This window comes from Triturus cristatus, chromosome 1_2 (assembly GCF_964204655.1).
Source record: "Triturus cristatus chromosome 1_2, aTriCri1.1, whole genome shotgun sequence".
NCBI classification, from domain to species: Eukaryota; Metazoa; Chordata; class Amphibia; order Caudata; family Salamandridae; genus Triturus; species Triturus cristatus.
This window is the reverse complement of record NC_140580.1, coordinates 1,047,428,169-1,047,441,908: the sequence shown is the minus strand read 5'-3', so window position 1 is coordinate 1,047,441,908 and position 13,740 is coordinate 1,047,428,169.

The following is a 13,740-nucleotide window of genomic DNA, read 5'->3' as shown; positions in this document are numbered from 1 at the left end:
TGGTGGGTGCCCGCGGGACCTGGCCCACCCGGGGGCTTTCAAAAATGAACAAAACTTTCAAGACAGGAGCTGACTGGAGCACCCTATTAGTTGTGAAAATTTCGCGAAGATTAGTCAACAGGAGCCAAATATATTGGCAAAAGAAAAAACGCTTTTTGAATAGAAACTAGGTCCTAACTATAACTACCTACTGGCGACTGCCAGTTGGTAATATATATATATATATTATCTACTGGTGGTCGCCAGCAGATAGTTATAGTTAGGACCTGGTTTCCATAGGAAACTCGTTTTTTGTTTTCCCAATAACTTTAGCGCCGGTTGACGAATCTTCGCGAAATTTCCAAAACTTATGATCTGTTACGGTCAGCTCCTATCTTGAAAGTTTCGGGGTGATTCGGCAAGCGGGGACTGAGAAAAAAGGGGGGTCCCAAAACGATTTTTTTCTATGTTATTTCCCATGGGAAACTTTAGAAACGGCTACAGCCCGAACTGCTGAACGGAATTACACCAAATTTGGCAAAAAGCTAGCTCTTGGTTCAGAAAGAGACCTTTTTTTTAAATGGTGTGAATCCGTTCACTAGTTCCAGAGAAATTCAAACAATCGAGGTAAAAAAATCAATTTCCCTTAGGAAACTTTAGACGCGGTTCCAGCCAAAACTGCTGAACGGAATTACACCAAATTTGGCAAAAAGGTAGCCCTTGGTTCAGAAAGAGACCTTTTTTAAATGCTGTAAATCCGTTCAGTAGTTGCTGAGAAAATCAAAAAATAAAATTTTCGATATATAGAGGCAAGGTGGATCCGCGCAACCTCACGATCACAAGCTGCATTCTAATTGGCTGTCAACACTCCTGACAAGGAAGTGTTGGCAGCCATCTTGTGCCTCGGTAGAACCGAGGCACAAGAAACCAGGGAAAAAAACGCGTAAAACAAGAAAAGGGGGCAGGGTAGAAACAAAATCGGCGAGATGCGCGGAAAATCCGCAGATCCTGCCGCAAAGGAAACAAAAACAAAGTGCTGGCTCCCGCGCTTTGTTATTATTTAGCCCCCGGGTGGGCCAAGTCCCGGGGGCAATGTTTGTATTGTAATGGGGGGCCCAAAGGGGCCCTCCAGCCCCGGGGACCGCAACCCCCTGGGGCTTTCGTTACATATTTGCGGGGGGGCACATGGTCTCACCGCAGCCCCGGGGAGCGCCACCCCCGGGGTTTATCATAAATATTTGCGAGGGGGCTCACGGCCCCCCCCACATCCCCGGGGACCGCCACCAAGGGGGGACTTAATCCGCCAACTTAAAATGCGCAACGGGGCGCATTTGACAGTGGTGAATGGAGGGGGCGGGTCCTGAGGTGACATGTGTGCAAACACGCCCTGTGGCACGTTTTAAGTTGGTCAATTAATTCCCCTTCAATCCTGAGGGCCCCTGGGGACGAACTAGCCCACCAGGTCCCTCCAGCAAGCGCCACAGACCTGCGTTGCAGAGAGGTGGTCCAGACAAAGCCCCTTTTTACACCTCTCTGCAACGCAGCTCTGTGGCGCTTACTGGAGGTACCTGGTGGGCTAGTTGGACCCCAGGGACCCTCAGGATTCAAGGGGACTTTATCCCCCAACTTAAAACGCGCCACAGGGCGTATTTGCACACATGTCACCTCAGGACCCCCTCCCTTCACCACTGTGCAACAAGGCCTCTTTCTGCTCCTCTGTTGTTTCTTTCTGCACGTCTTGCTTCTTCCTGCAATTTTCTTCGTCGTTGTGGACTTCTGTTGCCTCTTTCTGCATTTCTTTTGCTTCTTTCTGTGCGTTTTTTCTTCTTTCTTCATATGCCTCTGTAGGCATAGTTACAAACTAGTATTTAAAAAACCTTTGAAATTCACTGAAAAAAACATAGGTTTCAGGCACGTTATAGTTAGGAATTAGCATTTAAAAAACCTTTGAAATTAACTGAAAAAACCATAGGTTTCAGGCACGTTATAGTTAGAAATTAGCATTTAAAAAACCTTAGAAATTCACTGAAAAAACCATAGGTTTTAGGGAAAGTTATAGTTAGTTGGACATTTCACTCGTACAAAACCATAGAAATTCCCCCGTTATAGTTAGTTCAGCTAACTAGAACACGCGCCCCCCGCGATGCAGTGCTGATGACGTCACATATTACATCACTCATGACATGGTCAGTGACATCACTGATGACATCTCAAATGACATCACTGATGACATCATCCATGTGATAAATTGATGCATCTTCTCACACCCTAATATAACCTTTGATACACCCACTCTAAATTACAGACTGCCATTCTCAAAACCATAGACACTCCAACACCAATAACTATATACCCACTCACTGATTCTTAGGTTTACACACACATCCACTCACTCACCCGTACAGTCACTCATACTTATGGTCACTCAGTACAGGGCTATCATATGCATTCATACACCTATATAGAAACTCACACACCGCCACTCATCCATAGAGGTACTCACACACCTAGTCAGTCATGCAAATAATTAATCACACTGCCATTTACTCACCTATACAGTTATACACACACCAGCTCACTTACTCATGCAAATACTAGTACATACTTACGCTCTTGTACAATAACTGATACAAGCACAGACTCATCCATACAGCCACTCTCACAATCACACACTCTCACTTATAGCCATTTATATACTCCAACACACATATACACTGCCTTTCACATATTTAGTTAATCACACATATACAACTGAGATATACATTCACTCACTAACACACCCATACACATGCTCACCCACCCATACAGTCCATCACAGATGTACTCTTGAAACCATGCACCCAGTGAATCACCCACTCACACATCTATGTACAGAGTCACACAAACACTCAGGTACCCATACAGATACTCAGACAACCAATCAATAACCCATATAGACACTCATGTAGATATTCGCAAACCCATGCAGCCACTTACACACCAACAGACAGACGGATACAGACATTCACACAGTTTACTCACTAACCCATGCATTCAGTAAGATAAGTTTATTCACTCACTTATAGAGTCAGTCACGCACCTACTAAATCATCCATTCAGACACTTATACACCCACTCATTCTTCAATACAACTTTCCCTATATATATTGAACATATTTAAATTTTACAGAAGCACACAGTCACTGGATGATGTCATCAGTGATGTCATTTGAGATGTCATCAGTGATGTCATCAGTGATTTCACTGACTATGCAATGAGTGATGTAATATGTGACATCATCAGCAGTGCATTGCGCGAGTTATAGTTAGCTGAACTAACTATAACGGGGGAATTTCTATGGTTTTGTACGAGTGAAATGTCCAACTAACTAACCAATCAGCATGCAGTATAAAGAACGCTCCAATGCGTACAGGAGAAATGCCTCTGGTGAAGTGGTACGTTGGCCACAGAAACACGTCAGGCAATACAACGAACTGACAGAAGCACTGTCGAGTGCATCTTGAGAAGCTTCGGCGTTTGTTGGATAAAATTATGACACAGGTGCCGTCCTGTGCAAGATGCACCATCTCGAAGGAATGAGAGGCTGAGGGAGAGGAACCTTCCTGCGCCGGTTTCCATCACAGTGCGCCTTGATGAAAAGTGCCTGCTCCCATCACATCCAGATCCTACCAAGGATTCTAACTGAGTCTCTGAAATCTGTACGCATTGGAACCTACTATAGGTGTTCAATGAAAGCTCGATGTGACTACACATCCCAGCATGCTGTATGAAGAAATCAAATATGCAGTTGAACCCATGAGGGGTTTTTCAACCAATCAGAATGCAGTATAAAGAGCGCTCGAATGCGTACAGGAGAAATGCCTCCGATGAAGTGGTACGTTGGCTACAGAAACGCTTCAGGCAATATAACGAACTTGGATGGCTGGGGCGGGCTGAACCGTGATGCTGAATGGCAGACGCACTGTCGAGTACATCTTGAGAAGCTTCGGCGTTTGTTGGATAAAACTAAAAATATATATATATTTATATATATCCAAACACACCTGGTCCTCAGCTAGTGAGCAACGTCCGTTACATCCACCTTCACACCAAGAAACCACGAACCACCGATTAGAAGTAACAAGATGTTTATTGAAGCTGTTAGTTCTCTAGAAGACGCGTTTCGGGCGCCACTCGCCCTTGTTCACATCAACGAGGCAAGGTAACTAAACAATTTTTAAATAGTGATGCAACAAACCATGTGACCACACACCAAGTATAGACATAGAAAAAAAAAATATATATATATGCATATACTGCTATAAACACGTGATTGTTTTAGGTGTATATATAAATTCAAAAACATCCATATTAACATTGGATTATTGTTTTTTTGTTTTTTCGTTTTGTTTTTTTGTTATTTTGTTATTTTTCTCCCCTTTTAATTCCATCTCTAGAGAGTGCCCTTAATAATACATAAATCCTGATGAGAATACATATCAGTAGCAGAGACAGACCAGAAAGACATATTTATATGCATATGTTATCCTTATAACTTCATATTCAGTTAGTTCGTGGAGTCACACCAATATAAGTCCCGAGTTAAATCTCATGACATCGCAAGGTAAAGCAGACGGCAAATTGATACATTCCATGAATCCAATTTCATCTGTAACAAGGCAAATAAAATATATAAATATATATAAATATATTAAAAGCATTAAAAGAACTATTCCGTATTATTAATAAGACTATTGTTACAGATAATGCTGCCAAGCCTGTCTACAACATGTGTAAAAGCCACCTGGCAATGTCAGCATATGTGCTCAAAAGGTGGTGTGAACTCCATATATGAAATAAATAATGCTCTACAATAGGACTTTAAAAAAGAGAGGGCCATTCTGTTGACCTAGTTGTAGGACTGTATTCTAGGTTTAGAAGAACCACCTAAAACCCAAGTAGTATGTGCAAATTACGCTATGGTGTGATTGTGCAATTAATGAGAAATATAATAAATTCATAAATGTGCCTGTATATCTAAGAACAACAAACATCAAATTTCCACATTGTACTGGACTATGCTATAAACACCAAGTGTCATAGTATAAATAATCCACATGTGATAATTATAAATATACAAACTCCATTAAAAACTGTTGTTTTTCCCTTCTCTTCCTCTTCTCAAATCAAGGGGAATTAGAATATGTATATACAGAGTGTAGAAATAAGTGTAAAAATATATACAATACTGAAACGAATATCAGGAACTGTACAAAATTCAAAAATGCTGGTTCATAAGAAATTATGTAAATCCTCAGTGTTGTTAAGGCCGGATGGGAACTTAGTATCTAGTTCCAAAATGAGTTTGGATTCCAACTGTCTCTTAAACAACTGAGATCATTTTTGTGTATCGATTTAAAATGACGAGCCACTGGATATGTAGTGTCGTTGTTAACAATGGCACGTAGGTGCTGTAATATCCTGACATGCACCTGCAACTTTGTGCTCCCCACATACCTAAGTCCACAGGTGCATGTCAGGACATACACCGCAAACTCAGTTTTGCAAGTAAAATTACCTCTGATGGCTATTTTGTCTGGACCAAAAGGGGAAAAGTAGTGTGTAGTATTGATGCCGAACTTGCAAGCCCTACAAGTAGTACACTTGGTAAAGCCATTTTTGGGCTGTAGCCACATTTTGGCTGTAGTTAGTTCTGGGCAAGCTTTTCCTATTTGAGTTCGCATAGAAATTCCCTTCCTGTATGTGACCGTTGGTTGAGATGGTAGTCTAGTAGATAATACTCCATCCGTGAGAATAATCGGCCAATGACGTTTAATAATGGCGCGTATATTCCTCTCTTGTTTATTGAAAGCTGTGATCAACCTAGGGGCAGAATTGTCATCAGGTATCGGGTCTGCTTTGTTGTTAAAAAGAGATTCCCTAGATCTTTCCTTAGTTTTATTCAAGGCAGTTTTTAAAATCTTTTCACTGTACCCTCTGTCTATGAATCTCCTGTGTGCTTCTTTTGTACATCTATCGAAGTCTTCAGAGTTATTACAAATCCTTTTTAAACGCAAGAATTCCCCATATGGGATGTTATCAACCATATGTTTAGGGTGTGAGCTGCTGGCATGTAAAGTCAGATTGCCAGCTGTTTCTTTTCTATGTAATGTTGTTGCTAATGCTCCATCCTTTACATATACTTTCACATCCAAAAAATCAATACTTTTACTGTTTATATTGGATGTGAATTTAAGATTTGCAGAATTGATATTCAATTCTTCAATAAAATGTGAAGCTTCCATTTCGCTGCCCTTCCAAATTACAAAAACATCATCGATGTATCTCAACCAGTACAAAACATTTTCATTGAATACATTAGCATGGTTGAATTTGAGGACCTGCTCCTCCCACCAGCCAACATGCAGGCATGCATAGCTGGGAGAGAAGCAGGCCCCCATCGCCACGCCTCTTTTCTGGAGGTACAAATCATTACCAAACATAAAATAGTTGTTATGTAAACACCAGGAAATCAGATTTAAAAGCATCTTATTGTGGTGATAAAATTCAATCGGTCTTTGGTCCAGAAAGAATTTGATCGCTGCCAAACCTGTGGAGTGTTCAATACTCGTGTATAGGGACTCTATGTCTAATGTGATGAAAAGCAAATCATCTGACCATATGATATTTTCTATTTTTGATAGGAAGTCCCCAGTGTCCTTGATGTAGCTCGGTAGTGCTTTAACATAATCTTGTAAGAAAAAGTCCACATATTGGGTTATTGTTTCCCCTATGCTATTGATGGCCGATATAATCGGTCTCCCAGGAACTGGCGTTGTCTTTTTATGTACTTTTGGAATAAAGTAAAGTTTGGCCATTGTTGGATGTTCTATATTGAGAAATTTAAATTCCTCCATAGAAATGACCCCTTCTCTTTTCCAAGCCATTAGCTCCTTCTTTAAAGTCTGTTTAGCCACATTATATTTGTTTAAGGAAGTTTTCTCATAACACTCCACATCTTGTAAATGTCTTTTGGCCTCTAAAATGTAATCTTTCTGGGGCCAAATCACCACATTGCCACCTTTATCTGATTTAGTGATAATGATTTCATGCATGTTACTCAGTTTCTTGATTAACTTGGAATATTCAACTTCATGATGACTTTTGTACCGCTTTTTATGCCTAGTGCGATAATGAAGTTTTTTTATGTCCTCTATAACAACTTCATGATAAATATCAATCGCATCCTTAGGCATAATAGGAATGAATTTAGATTTAGCTTTGAATGGGCTTATACCTGCTCCCAATTGTGGCATGCGTTCCATGTGCAGACCCTCCTGCGTGGAGCATAGATCTTTATCCAAATCAATCCCCAATGCTGCTTCTCTATTAAGATGTTGCATATCACGTAAAAGAGCAGCATCTGAGGCCGTTAAATCCTTACTAAGTGTCATTACATTAGCCTGACTTTTATCCTGATCCGTCTGTATTTCCTTTAACCCATCTTTGATGGCGAAAAACTTTTTTAGTTTTAATTTTCTGATGAAGCAAAAGACATCAACTCTGGTCTGTGAATAATTAAAATCGCTTACCGGACAAAAAGAAAGTCCCAAGCTCAATAGCTGCTCCTCAGCTTGTGATAAAATTAATGGAGAGAGGTTGATAATAGTATTCGCTTTCACTTCCTTCGCCAATACGTTTTTCTTGTTGGCGCTTTTCCTCTTTTTGCGCCGCTCCCTTCTTCGTATGTTTTTACGTTTTCTGGTCTCTTGTTGTTTTGATTCCGAGGCCTTAGCGTTTGGCGTCTGTCGAATGCTAAAAAATCAATCTCTTCTCCTAAATTCAAGATCTTTGTTTGTTTCGATATTTCCAGACTGGTTGTGCTTTCACATTCTGATGAAACTTCACTGGTAAGAGAATCACTATCGGTAATTACATTCGTAGTGGAACTTGGTCCTGCCATCGTAGGTTTATTCACATTTTGAGGATCTTTCTGAAAAATTGCTTTATATATATATATAAAATAATTTTCAATGAATATATATATTGTCAAACACCTCAGAAAAAGCATAAAATATAATATATAAAAAATAATAAAAGATCTAGAGAAGAACCTTGAAAAGTATTGGGAGACAGAGGAAGACAGAAAGCCTTGAAGAACTAGAGAAATACATGGACAAACATGAAAGGGAGGTCCAAATGAAGAAATTAAAAACATTTAATAGGGATAAAACAGACTATGCAATAGGAAGAATTTACACTTTTGCAAGACAATATGATGCACTCCTTCTAGTGTGGAGAGCTCAGTAGTCAGTTCAGGAGATGAAGGGACAGCCTCAACCCTTTTAGAACTGGATTTGTCCAGGGAACTGCGTCTCCTACAAATGACAATGAGGGGGATCAACAAATAAATCAAACCAAAAAGAACAAGAAGGAGCAGGACAAGGAAAACGTGGCAGAGGAGGAAAGAAAAACGAATGGAGAAGAAAACAACAATGGAGGAGGATTTAATGATCAACTTCTCAAGTATGCCACTAGATACAAAACATAAAAAATTGTTGAACAAATGCCTCTCCATCTGTCCAAACATGGTAATGGATTTGGCGACCGCAAGGATAGACCTGTATAAGTATTGTAGGAAATTAAAATTAAGAAAGTACTTTGAAACAAGAAAACATCACCAACAAATAGTAAGAAGTCATTCTCAAGCACTTTCCATACTAACAAAACAGGACTTAACACAATTAAGAACACTTACAGACCTGGAGGAAGAATCTAGAACTCTTGGAGGAGAGGGCAATATCAACTCCTTAACTGATCAATAATTGTGTACAGAATTGCATATAGATATAGGAGCATCTGTAAGCAGTGGGAAGAAAAATAAATTGAGATTTTGTCCCCAATTACCACCCAGTAATGAAGTTGATCTCTTTCAAGAGTTAGTATCTGATGTTCTCAGGAATAGAGCAATTAGGGAACAAAAAGCACGTCTTCATAGATGCAAAGGTAACATGACCAAGAATGACTGGTCAGCATTGAAAGACCTACAAAGAAATCAAGATATAATGATCAAGCCCTCGGATAGAGGTGGAAATATTGTGATCATGGACAAGAGCAAGTATATTTTGGAGGCGAAAAGGCTGCTGAATAACCGTGACCATTATGAGAGACTAACAAAGGATCCAGCGAAAGAGACAATGCCAGTTTTCCATGACAGGATGAGTGACTGGCATGGCCTGGAACTCCTTGATGATGATGAATATCACTATTTGAAAAATGAGCATCCAATAATACCTACTGTATACTTTCTACTGAAGGTACATAAGAATATTAACCACCCACTGGGGTGCCCCGTTGTCAGTTCATGAGGATCCCTATTAGAGATTGCCTCCAGATTTGTAGATGCATTTTTATTTCCATATGTATCTAGCCTCCCATCCTAAATAAGAGATTCAATTGATTTTTTCAAAAGAATAAACAACATCCCGTGGAAACAAGACTACATCATGTCAACGGTAGATGTTATATAGATCACAATCTTTAAGTTGATGGAGCACTCTGAAATGCTGCTGAATATAATGGAATTCTGACTCAAGATTAACATCTTCATCTGCGTTGGAAAGTTCTACATAAAAAAACAAGAAACAGTCATAGGAACTTCATTCGCTCCTACTTATGTGAACCTAGCCATGGGATTCTAAGAAACTGAGAATATTTGGACTGAAAGGAATACTGAAAGTTTGAAAAAGGTGGTCCTATGGCTAAGATTCATAGATGATTTCTTTTTAATCTGGGAAAGAGGTCAAGAGGAACTGGTGAGCTTTTTAGAGAGTCTTAATGTTGAACCCCAGGATCGGAGGTTCACGTATAGAACAAGCAAAAGTGAATCAACTTTTTTATACATCGACCTATACATTGATCAAGACAAACTTTTCACAAAAATCTTCAGAAAACCAATGGGTGGAAACAATCTCCTTATTGCAAATAGCGCACACCTGATAGCTCTGAAATGGAGCATACTGTATGGACAATTCCTAAGAATTAAAATTGTTCGGAGGAAAAAGATTTTGGACAACAGTCTAAAGAGATGACATAAAGGTTTCAAAGATGTGGGTACCCAATATCAGTTTTAGTAGCTGCCCTAGAAAGAGCTAAACAAAAAACAGAGATGATCTTCTAATGCAGATTTTAGAACAAGGTGAAGATCTAAGAAACCATATACAGAATCATCCAAACATAACATATCGAAAGATGGCATAATTGGGGGATATTTTAGTGCAAAGTTTTATGCCCAACAAGAATCGAACATTGAACTGGCTACCCCCAAAAAGACCTGCCTTCTATAAATTCATTAAATGCAAAGATTGTCGATAGGGAGACAACAGAACAATGGTTAACCTAATAGATGGAAAGACAAAAAAAATCAAAGAACTTATACATTGGGAAAGCACACATGTGGTTTATGCCTTGGAATATGAATGCAGAAAGATATACATAGAAAGCACTATTAACAAAATAAAGTTCAATATTCTCAAACACATATGGGTAATCTCAAACAAAGATTTTACCTATGTGATTGCTAAATACATAGGGGATAACCATAAAGGAGACATAAGCAACGTTGTATTTTATGGAATTCAACAAATTGCATTGAAACAAAAAGGAGGTGACCATGAACTGAACTTACAAAGATGGATCTAAGAGATTGGTACTGAAAATCCATGGGGTGTGAATATAGATGCGGAACTCCATGTACATCTCTAGACGGTTAAATGGTCAAGTCCATGAACATCTGTATTTGTTGGAACTTAATGTCCTTAATGACCCCCCAATCTCATAGTTTTTTAGAAATAGCATTTTAGAAATAGCATTTTGAAAACATTTTTTTAGGAAAATCCCTTCATAAATATTATCCATAGGAATGCTTTCTCTTGACGATTATACATCGAATCACCTATTTCTTCTTAGTTCTGTAGTTTGTAATGATTGATCTTTGTTGAAGTCTAATTGGGTTGTCAATTCGGGTATGATCTTAGTTGTCAAAGTAAACGGCACAGAGGAAAGAAATCTCAAAACCAGTCACCCATTGGAACTGTAAGGTTGATAGGGTGTTTAACTAACAGGCCAATATATGACTTCTAAGGTGAATGCTGTCCATCATGTCTTTACAGGGATAATATGTACTTATTAATCTATGTCTATGTTTGCACAAATTTATTTATTGTATTGAACGTTTAAAAGAGGCTTTAGACAAATATTTCTTATCACAAATTCACCTTGACTTTATCTATGAGACGTTTAGCTGATACACCAATAGTCAATTCCTTAACCTACACCTGGGCCCTGTGTGCAAATGAGGTGTTTGCAAAACTTCGCAATGCAGTAGAAATGAATTATGATTTGCATAGTGGAATCTCTGTTTAACATTTCTTTTTAAGCCCATGAAGATTTAAAATAGGCATAGAGCACTTTACAAAGGCAATACGCACTTTAAATGCAGGCACTTTATGTGGTCACCTGGAGTGTCTGGTTTTGGCACTAAGCACTTTATACTGGCTACAGCGAGCTTTCAGCCTACCAGCACTAGGCACTAAGAACTTTACAATTGCTTGATGAGGGACCAAGTTGTAGAACTGGGATTGGAGGTCTATATTAAGTTATGCAATTATTGGCATAGAGCACCTTATATAAGCAACAAGAACTTTTTAATGCTAGCACTTTAGGTGGTTCCAATTAGAATCGGTAATTGGCACTAAGCACATTAGATTAGTTGTATTAAGCTTTCAATCTACTGGCACCAAGTACCTTTTAATTCCCAGATCAGATAGAGGAGAAAGGTACAGATGAGGGAGTTGTCATGGACCATAAGCATTAAGCACTTTATAACATTATATTTCCTAGATAGAGGACTAAGGTATAGACGAGGAAGCCGTTGTGCATCCATAAGCATTACGCACTTTATAACCTAGAGGGAGATGAGTGACCTCTGAGACTTAAATGACAATAGGTTAAAATATTAAGAACAATGCACTCTGATGGTAACATATCATCTGGAACAAAATTAATAGTCAAAATCTTTAAATTATTTTTGTAGAGGAATCATTAACTTATAGTGCTTTGGAGGCCCTCTTTCACCAATAAGCAGTATGCACTTTATATCCTAATGCATTAACATTTATGCTCTAGGCATAACTTTTTCTGGAATTTGAATGTCGACAAGTTATACTGCGAAGCAGTCAGCACCTCTACAAAAATATTACATTCAACATCATAAATCTATGATATGCTTGTGGGGAATGCAAAATGAGACTGTGACAGATATAGTAGCTCAGGATGCCTCCGATTTATTAGTCAGGTGAGGTGTGCAGTATGTGAAATAATACATATTATAAACTGAGGTATTTTGTAGGATACAATATACCTCAATGATGAATTAAAGGAAGACCTGGGAGAAGGTTAAGATTCAGGGTGGTAAAATAGAAAACAAATAAAAACAAGCAGGAAAAGGCAGTAGTGAGGATATGTATTCAAAATCAGAAAATTAATGTGATTATATTGTGTAGAAATGCTCTGATATCGAAAGTGGCGATGAGCTATTATAAGAGCAAATGCATATTTTACACATTAGAGTGGATAGACCTTTAGAGAAGCAATATGAGGGAGGGAGAAGATGCTTCCTGGGTTTACATTGTGGTACTTTACCACTCAAGATGACGTTTTCATCCCCCCAAATTACTCTCTGGTAGTCTAAGAAGAAACATTAGAAAATTATAGTTTTCTGTGCAAAGGAATTACCATGTGGAAAGCTCATTATAAATGTACAATTTAACAAAAGTAACCTGAAAACACAATGAAAATGTTAGGTGGTGAACTTAATGTATGGGTTTTCTATACTGGCTTGATCCAGTCGAGGAAATAGTGATTAACTCTAGGTAAACTGCAAAGACTGCATGTTAAAGAAATTTGAAAACAATGTGTAAAATAAATGTGTAAATTATTGTTTGACGCAGGAACACCTGTGATTGTGTTATCCCATCCAATCCCACAATGGAAATTATGTGGTCATGTTTCTGTAAAAAGAAGAAATAAATATGTATTTGTTTTGAAACGTGGTGTTGGTTGGGGGCTGAGGTCCCTTTAAAAGAATACTCTAGATACAAGTCTCTATGACCCTGTGAAAGGCTACGGTCAAAACGAGTAGGCTTTTGATGTAGTGATGCACTTGGTGTAATTTTTTTTAAATAAAGGAACCGGATTCAGCAATAGCTGTGAAGTGTTGCGTTCTTTTTATGAGCTAAATTGATTAACTGTAAAGGAAGAAGATGACCTGACTCCAAGAAAACAAACCGACTTACTATGATATATGTATGTGTATAGTAGTCATCATGGATGCCCCCTGATATGAGGGAGAGATTATGAGACAGCTGTCATAAAATAATTGCTATACGGTGATTGACATGGGGACCTACAAGGATTCACTGGAGAGATTCCATCAGAGTTTGGTTTTGTGGAGAGACAGGGGTATTATTAATCTTGATGAATTTGACTTTTTAGACCAGATTTTTCAAGGGTTACAGCTTTTTATCTTTTGCCGAAGGGGCTTAAAATTCTAGTTGCTCCCCCTGGTAGACCAATTGTATCCTCTAATAATAGTTTCCTTGAGAATGCAGCAATTTATATGAATGCTTTTCTCTCTCCCTATGTAGTAGCACTCCCCTCCTATTGTAGGGACGGTGGAGATTTTCAAACTAAATTTGAGAATGCCACTTGGACTGAAGCTT